The sequence below is a fragment of the Schistosoma haematobium genome, chromosome 3 (assembly GCF_000699445.3).
Source record: "Schistosoma haematobium chromosome 3, whole genome shotgun sequence".
NCBI classification, from domain to species: Eukaryota; Metazoa; Platyhelminthes; class Trematoda; order Strigeidida; family Schistosomatidae; genus Schistosoma; species Schistosoma haematobium.
The window spans coordinates 32,239,827-32,249,631 of record NC_067198.1 but is presented as its reverse complement, the minus strand read 5'-3'; the positions used below and the strand labels follow the sequence as shown (position 1 = coordinate 32,249,631).

The following is a 9,805-nucleotide window of genomic DNA, read 5'->3' as shown; positions in this document are numbered from 1 at the left end:
TCATCTCGACTGTTCTGAACTACTTTTTAGATTTTAATTACTTGTATTTGTTCACTTGACCGCTCCTGTAATAATAAAAGACCTGAGTTTTAGCAATAAGAACCACTCTATGTCTTACAGATAATTTGCGTTTCAAGAGTTCGTTTGTATAAATGTTTGTACTAGGTTTGACTCCCGATTAGATTTTACTCAACAAACTTGCTGCCTCGAAAAAGTAATTAGGCACGTAATTGACGTGGGGATCATTAAACAACTTAACAACTCCTCGGACTATCCATTTCATACTAAATCTAAAAATGATCTGGCACTTGATACGGATATTCAGATTTTGACAACGCTTTATCCGTAAACCTGAATGATGGAAGTGTGCCGAACACTCATATCAGAAGTCAGGAAACAACCACTTTAAACAACTACTTGGAAGGTTACAGGTATGTTGAGGAGCGTTTGATTTAATCTGGCTAGTAGTTGCAAGGTATGTATGACCCACCCACTCGTGATCTGGCATGGATGAGCAACCAAGTGTCTTTAGCTAGAGTATGTCCAGTAAAACTAATGAGGCTAGCATCAATATTGAAAACCTACAGGAAAATTAATTTTGTAAATTTACATACAATCCCCCCCATTATGGGGTAGTGATGAGCCTAGAACGTGATCGGCTATAAATTTAAGGCCGATGAGCTTGCCGCCGATGATCGCTTTTTCAAAAGTATAGTGACTCACGTGCAATCGAGTTTAGTTCAGTCAAGGTCTGTTGTTGACCTATTTAATGGACAAAGTCATCCATGATATAACAATTTGTTGTACTATCTTTATTATTATGCTTGTATGAAATACATATGCTTGAACATTGTTTAGCGCCTACGCATGTATTCATTCTGCTAGCTTCATTATTAACTGCTTAGTCTATTCGCTGACTCATCCATTTTCCTATACATATATATGTGTACATTTGCACCCATTCACTACAACTACTACTGCTACTGCTACAATCGTAGTTCGCTTGCTCATTCATTTTGCCTCTCTGCTGTCTGGTCCGAATTATCTACTAAATAAACTGTAGTAGCTGCTTCTTTTTGCCTTCTGATTTCAAACATCGTTGAAGACTATACGATAACGGTTCGAGGGTGATTAATTATCGAAGCACAGTTACTACAAAAGCTTGTCATATTCAGCAGCATCTGATCGTCTTTTCTCATATTAAGTTACCATTACAATGAAGTCTGTATCACCGGTAACAATTAGACATTACCTGTAAACTGATATGCTTCATATGACATATTGTTATTTGTGAATACATATTATTACTAATATTAAAGGTTTCTGTTGAAACTTGAATATAAATTATTACTTCTGGAAAAATCAAGTACAGTTTTTTCAAAAGGTAATATTTAACCCAATATAAATATCAATAACAAAGGTTTTGAAAACGGCTTGTTACGACATTGTTTTTATTTCAAGAAGCGTGCTTCAATTCTGTGTGAAAAAGTAAGACATTTCTGGCATGTTAAAGCAACAAGGTCAGAAAATAGTAACAAACCAGTATGGAAGTAGATGTAATCAAAATGTAGCTTATGAGAATCACAGAACTACAGTAGAAACATGAAAAATTGCGATAAAAAAGTAAATTGTAACCGTCTAACCTAAAATCTAATGATGAATGAAAATCACAACCGAAAGGTTGGAGAAGAATAAATTAAAGGTGTTTACGTGGAAGGCTTTTTACATAAGACCATAAAAATTTTTCCAGAGCAATTCTACCAATAATTGTCAGGTATAACTCTACAAATACATCGCAGCCATCCAGCTAGTGTTTCTTCTTGCTTGAGAAAAATCCTTCTGAATCCAGTCATTAGCTACTGAGTTTCATAGTCGAATCCGGTCCGTGAACAACAGATCTCCGTCAATTTACTGTCTGCTGAAAATGTACTTGCTGACTGGTCAATGCTATCTTGTGCCAACTTTAATACGTCAGAACATCGTGGTTCGACATCATCCTCTTCCATCCTATTGCTGACTTTCACACAAAAATGGATGAGGAGATTCATCTTAATTTTTTCTAATACTGACATCGAATTTACACAGCGAAAAATTATCCTAGAAGCTAGTCAAATATTTGACGTCATCCTTGATTTGACATTCCCTCACTTTTTTCACTTCACTCTTCGAACACTCAAATGTGGCCTACAAAAAATGCGAGCATGAATGTTCCTTGCTTCTTCACGACTCTGGTTGAGAGGTAAAAGACTGGAATACCTGGCAGCACTTACCGCAATACCCAATATACTGACGAGGCAGTTACGTTAATTTTGGTTCCTCACTTTAATCTTCCCCTGATAACATCATGTCTGTCTCCCACACAAAACTTTAATCTAACTGACAAACACGTGTGTACATGCTTTACGAGCACCATTAATGCATTACCTAGACAAACTACAGGATCTATCCCGGCCAGTGTGACATAACACTCAAGTTTACTGTCAAACACATCAATGCAACTATTATAGAAAAAAATGCGACTCTCCATAAAGACAGCCATACGAACACATTCCTCCGAAGATACGGGATTTGTAGCGAAGGCAGATAAGTACCGGTATTCAACCGTTCCAAAAATTACCGCTGATTCATATTAAAATCGAAATGAATAGTAAAATGGGTTAGTTAGGACAAACCAAGGCTTAAGTCCGATTAGGAAATAAAGTTAGGTACAGATGAGACTAAAACAAATTGAACTGTTGTGTTTGGAGTGTGAGCGTCCATGTCATATTTACGTCGAGACTCCAAATTGTTTATTTTGTGACTTTCTAGGGTAACATACTATATATATATACTTCTTGCACTTTACTATCATAATTTTTTTGACGTATGCTTCTAAGAAATGACATTCTCTGAAATATACATTATTCTACAAGAGAGCTTATTTGTAACGGTTCATTGGTTCTCGATTTGCAAAGCAGTCAACCTTATGAACGCATCGCGCAATAATAAGACAGGCTTTTTCAGACTCTTCTCTGACCTTCCCTAACCCTGCCATGTAAAACAGTAAGAATATCAGCTGTACTGTGCATGTAAAGACCGAAATTCCAACGTTCTGTGTCAACGCAGATCTTGATAGCAAAAATCAAAGTTAAGTTGATTATGTCAAACCACGTTTTTCTGCGTAGCTTATTTACTCTTTTTGAGCTACTAATATTAGACTACACAAGCTTCACTCGAAAAAAGTACGGAGAACTTACAACCAAAGTACAAAATACCTTAGGATCACAGTCTGTACCATATAGTCGAAGGTTAATCTAGCACAAATTAGCGCACTATTTGGTTGAAAAGGGCCGATAAAAGACCGATAAGTTGTAATTGTATAGGTTCTAACCATATGATACTCAAAGCTGAACGTCAAATAATCGAGGAAATTCATGTTCAAAATTTAATACGGAGGGAAAGTCAGTAATTGTGAACGCAGATGTAAAAGATAGAAATGGAATCGCTCAAACACGCATGCGTGGTAACCTATTGCAAATACTTGCTTTTAGTGCCAAATATATTACTCTCTTCTCAGCTTTAATATGTCCTTCAAAAGTGATAGACGTCATATTGCTGATTTTCAGTGTAGACTATGATGTGACTTCCACGTTAGATCTTGCAGAATTTGTGGTCATATAAAGACAAATCTACAATTTTGTGATTGGTCCTAGTAGTATAATAGCAAATATAAGTGTACCAATATCGAAGTAGACCATATTTTTACAAAGTACTCAATGATCAAAAAAGTGTTGCCAACAAAGCGGAATCACGTATCTATCCTCAAGGATTTGAACAACAATTTCTAGCAATCAAAATACAACAGAGATCTGTGATATTGAAGTTGTTCTCCTACGCTCACCACTCAGACTCATGTTTTCAATTCTATGCTGGATTAACTATTCTGCCAAGACAAACTATAACATGCTAACTCAGACTTTTACATTAAGACTGTGTGGCAGGCATCGGATGAGGAAACAAATCACACAATACAAGACATAGTTATTAGTTTTCTAAACACTTTACTCTCTCTATACGCACTTTCTGTGCTAATAAACAGTATTGCTCATTCAAAACCTGACTCTCCTTCCTTCATTTGAACTTACTCCACCTTGGTAAATATCACAACTTATTATTATTACTGCATTCTTTCATTTGGAGACTCAGATCATATTTCACTCCAGCTATGTCGGCCTGCTTGAATATCTGGGCTACCTGTTTCTGCCATCTGATTATTTCAACAAATTATCCGTTTTTTCATTTGTTTTAACGTATCATTATGTCCATTAATCGCATAACCTATTCAAGCGCTTTTATGAAAAGCCTACGACAAGTTACAAAAAAGTACAATAAAAGACATCGTGGTGGTTGGCAATATGCGCTAAAGAGAATGAACATTAATCGTATGTCGATTCCCGAGCTGCTAAATTCTAACTGCCGACCACTAATTAACAAAGTGGACTATCTGCAATTCCTACCAAGTCAAAATCTTTATCGAAATTGTGGTGTCATCACAATTCAAGAATCTTGGTTAAATGACTTACAGGACGACTGCCTAGTATCACTACGTGATTTCGAAATTTATCGTCACGATCGATCAAACAATAAAAAGAGGTGTGGCGGCGATGTAGCTACGTTTGTAAACGTGAACTGGTGTCGATCTTCGTTTACTTGTTTCAAGTTTTCAAATGACTTTATCGACTGTCTAACTCTAAAACGTCGTCCAAAATATCTGAATAAATACAAATATGTTTATGTTACCAATATCTGCGTGACTCCAGACTGCACATCATCTGCGCTATCTGTTTTCGCTGATGAATTCACTGAGTTCGCTGTTACTGCCTTCAGTGATTCACTTTCAGTTGTATGTGGTGATTTCAATTCATGTGACTGTAGCTTCCTTACGTCACTAGATCACCAAAATGTAGCGGATTTTCCCACCCGTTTGGATGCTCATTTAGACCTCATTTTCATTAATGATGTGGGTATATATGCGACTCATAAACGTGCTCCATTGTCTAGCTCAGATCACTGTATAACTCGTGTTCTACCTAAAGTATATGGAATGCATGGGAAGAGTACACTCTTACATCAAACCAAGAAAGTCAAATATAGGAATTACTCGGAAGAAAATATCCGAAATCTGAAAAACATGTTTCATACGACTAACTGGGAACTATTTACAGATGACTCACTGGTCATCACTACTGATGTTATCACTTGTTATCTTAAATTCTGTTTTGATATTTGTTGTCTCATTGAAACCATTTTTGTAGGTTTTGATCGACTTATATCTTCACAACTAAAACGACTACGGAGGATGAAAAAAAGAATGTACAAGGAGAAAAACTCTAGTGAAGTTCTTAAGCTAAATGGTCTGATAAACCTAGAGATTAAACGTTTCAACTCTATGTTTACTCAAAAACTCTTGTCTTGCAAAAACTCTCCGAATATGTGAAAACTCTTTAAAGAACTTACAGGTGACAGACATTTTAGAAGCGATAACCAGCTGAATGTTTGTGACTTAAATAAGTCTTTTGTACGTCAATCATCTGACGTGATGCTCCCTTTATCCACAGGTTTGAAGAATAGCTGTGTTCCTACTTTCACTGAAACTGATGCCAGAAGATGTTTCCAGGCGTTTGGGACCTGATGGCATCACAAACCTCCTTTTTAAAAAATGTGCTGACGTCCTATGTTATCCGTTCACAGCTATCTTTAACAGATCCTTCTCATCTAATCTCATGCCGAAAATGTGGAGAAAGATGAAGATAACCCCTGTACCAAAGAAAGTATCTGGTGATAGGAGTGTGAAATTTAGACCCATTGCAATAACTTCACCCTCCCTCAAAACAGTGGAAAAATTATTAATACTTCCACTCCAGCCTGCGATAAAAGAGCATATTGATCCGTATCAGTTTGCTTACAGATGTAAGAGAGGCACCTTAGATGCTGTTGCTGTTCTGTATCACAATATAGTGTTCAACTTAGAGAAGGGAAAGAAGTATGTTCGATGTGCTTTTCTGGACTATACTTCAGCTTTTGATCCTATACCAAGACAACGTTTAATTAAAAAGTTAATCAGCGTCAACACTGACAGCTAGATAACCAACTGGCCATGTTCCTACCTCTCTGGAAGGGAACAGTACACTGTGTTTGGAGGAAAGTGTTCAGAGTCTCTACTGTCTCATGAATGTGTACCACAAGGAGGTATTCTTTCACCTCTTCTTTTCTTTTTTTTTCTTCATGATCTCCCATCTTCCACAGAAGTCACTTTAGTGAAATATGCGGATGATCTCACTGTATGCATGCCTATCTCTTCCTCTTTACATCCCACAGAAATGAATGGGCTTTTGTCTCGCATTGATTGTTGGTCTGCTGGTAATGGTCTCATACTTAATCCGTCTAAATATCAAGCTGTTAACTTTAGCATGAGACATGAACGGAATCTAAACACCATTTTGAGATCCCATAATGCTTGTACCATCGGAGACCCTTTGATAAACACAGTGTCGAAGGTCAATTATCTTGGTGTCACCTTTTCCTCTGATCTGTCTTGGTCTTCCCACGTTTTATTGTTATCGAAGATTTTCCGTCTGACTTGCTACATAAAGAGATTGCATGCTCTTGGGATTACTCGTCATTTACTCTTACAATTTGTCAATTCTTGCATATTACCTATTATTCTTTACTGTGCTCCATTATACTTTCCTGGGCTTTTGAGAAAGACTTTGCTGTATTGCGAAGAGTGCTGAAAGCAGTTAGCAAAATGTGTGGTGAATCTTTCGAGGTCATAATTAATGTGGTTGTGGATAGACATCTAAAGTCATGCAAACTCCTGGTAGATGTTATTTTGTCAGATACTAACCATCCCCTTCACTCTTATCTTTCTCCTTGTATAACTTCTGGTAGAACGAGACGTAATTAAATTAAAATCCATGCACGCAAACAAAAGTATAAAAGTTCTATAATACCTTACCTAGCAAATATACTGTGTGACGAACAGGTTGTTAGAGTTAACCTAGTCAACAACCTGCATTCTGAACATGTCTTTAATTTGGAAAGTTGTGCAGTTTTTCAATTTTTTTTAAAAACCATTTTTTTTGTCTTTGTTACTGTTTTTTGCGTAAGTAATTTGTTGAAATACCCTGTGCTGTGAATTCTATATTGTACCAAAATATAATATTGAATTTATCATACCTCTGTGTGTTCCACTACAAAATGTTAAGTATTGTTTATTGTTCATGTCCAAGTACGTTGCTGTTCCTTGGTCTCCCTTTTTTCAGAATCATGCTCTTATGGCACAGCTATGGAACTTCTGACATTTGGAAGAAACTAGGCGTATGTGTTTTCCCATGATCATAGTTCGCACCAAGCGCTCTACAAGCCCACTTCATAACAATTATAAACTTAAAAAGTTTCATTGTATAATTACTTAGCACGACCAAAATCCTAACACAATTATGCCGAGATTGGATCTGGTGTGTAACGTCGACGCGATGCCACTTGAAAGGATATTTTGAAGATTACTCAGTATACCTAAAAGAATGAACTGATACTCACTTTTACAAGAGGGGGGGAGTGATCTGTAGCGGCAGATAAACCCCCAAAAAGGAACAGACTCACAGTTGCAATTAGGTGTACCAGATCATGTCGAGCTCACTAATGAAGGAATGACACAGGTATTCAGTGTTTGACAACGCTTCTACCAGTAACACCTAATCTGATTCTTTCCCACCCAGAGAGATCAAAAGACAGAGTCGAGGAGATCGGAAGAGTATAATTGGCGATAACCAAAATATCGGAATTCTCTGATCTAATCTGGCTAGCGATTGCGGTAGATGTTGAGCACGGCGTTACCACACGTGATCTGGTGCGGATGCCTGACCGAGCGCCTTCAGCCAGATGAGTCCACTAAAACATATGGTCAGCATCCAATGTCGAAGACTTACAGAGCTATTTATTTTGGGGATTTATTTACCGCTACAGGCTATATTTATTTAATATGCATACTGTGAAACAATAAATGTTGTAGTTTATAGATCATGCCTGTAAAAACGGCGTGTACATGCCATTGCAGAAATATAATATATTATCAGCCGCTCCACAATATAACCCAGAGCTGGGTCAAGCAGAAACTTACTTCCAATGGTCCAGCATCGTGAGTCGACAAAAATACTAAAGTTAAAACTTAACCGAAGTTAAATAACAATAACTAGATCAGAGAAAATTGAGAAAAACAAATCATGGTTAGATTATGTCCTAGAGAAAACTGAAAGTACAAAGAAGGGTAAAAAATTAAAGGATTAACGATACACCTGAATAAAACACCTTGGAGGCATCCTCAAAGTGTTACTTTTGTTACAGAAGTTATTCACATATGAAAACTTTAATCCTACATGAATGTACGTATTTTTACTCATGGAGATTTGTCTGTCTGTACTGACATAAATTATTATTAAGCAGAGACATAACTGTTTGTTAGATAGTTGCGATGAAGTAAACCTTCAAGTTTCATTTCATTATTCGTACTGCTTGTATAAAAATCCCCTAAGTAAATCCTAATGGAAAATCTTATGTTAAACCCCTGTTTCCAGCTCCGCATGATAGAGCTGGACTAGACATAACAAACGAAACCAACTGGCAACTTATATTCAACTACTACAACCATATTCAAAATGTACAGGTATTTATAAACACTTGTCTACACAATATACTCAATTTCCGTTGGCCAGATACCAACAGTCTACTGTAGGAGAGAACAAACCAACTTCCAACTGTAGAGGGACTTAAGGAAAGACGTTAGAAGTGGGTATGAGATAGGTTGAGGAAATCATCAAACTGCATCACTAGGCAAGCACTAACTTGCAATCCTGAAGGGGAACGGTAAAGACAAAGACAAAAGAACACACAGCGTCGAGAACTGGAAGCAGGTGTCAAAAGAATTAATAAGGACTAGAAATAACTTGAAAGGATTGTCCAGAACAGAGTTGGATGGATAACGCTAATAGGCGGCCTTAGCTCATCTATGTGCGGTAACAGGTGTAAGGAAGTTGATTCATTGATACTTAGTTGCAATGTGTAACAGAACTCGTTTTTCGTCATACTCGGGCAGGATCGAGTTAGCTCTCTTATGTAAGGTGTTGGAAAATGAGTGCACTATAAATGTTTGAGTACAGATTCTGTCGATCATCAAAACCCACATCGTGTGATAGGCTGACCCACCGACTGTATCTCTGCTTAACAACTATACCACGTGAAAGAAGTGTTATAACTATCGCAAGATTTAGTACTCCTTACAGTTCCCTTTCATTATGTTCAGGATTGTTTTACCCTCCTGCTTATCAAAAGAACACACAGCTCCCAGATCGCGGGGTTTTAGTTTTACCGACTTCATAAGTTTGCAATTATGATTGGATAAGAAATTCAACACTATTAAGGAAAATATTTCATGAAACTCTAAACGTAAGTAGCCTCCAAAACTAAATATATCAAACTTTAGTATGAGAACGTCGATCTGGTTATGACGGACGTATAGTTGATATACTATCATATGATTAATAGTTCCAGAAATAATTGTCACACAAAAAACGACAATTTTTATGTTATACTTAATTTGTTCACTCACGTTAATTTTAATTTTCCGTGTAAAGTTAGTTTGTATATTATTGTAGTCACTTTTAGTCTTAAGTGGTAAAGTTCTGTACCACAAACAAAATGGATCAAATTCGTTCTCATGATTATTAGTACCTCAGAAATCATTTATCTTGTTAATTATATCGACAAA

The 9,805-nt window shown here is 36.8% G+C and overlaps 1 protein-coding gene across 2 annotated transcripts in view; it reads left to right on the top strand.

The window, feature by feature from the left end:
• Window positions 1-9,373: 9,373 nt before the first annotated feature.
• Window positions 9,374-9,805, top strand: part of BRSK1_1 (Serine/threonine-protein kinase brsk1) — an 83,007-nt gene continuing 82,575 nt past the window's right edge. For both annotated transcript variants that reach the window (XM_035730365.2, XM_051213635.1), the window contains exon 1: window positions 9,374-9,483. The gene's annotated coding sequence lies outside the window, so the exon portion shown is untranslated. The remainder of the gene's footprint in view (window positions 9,484-9,805) is intronic.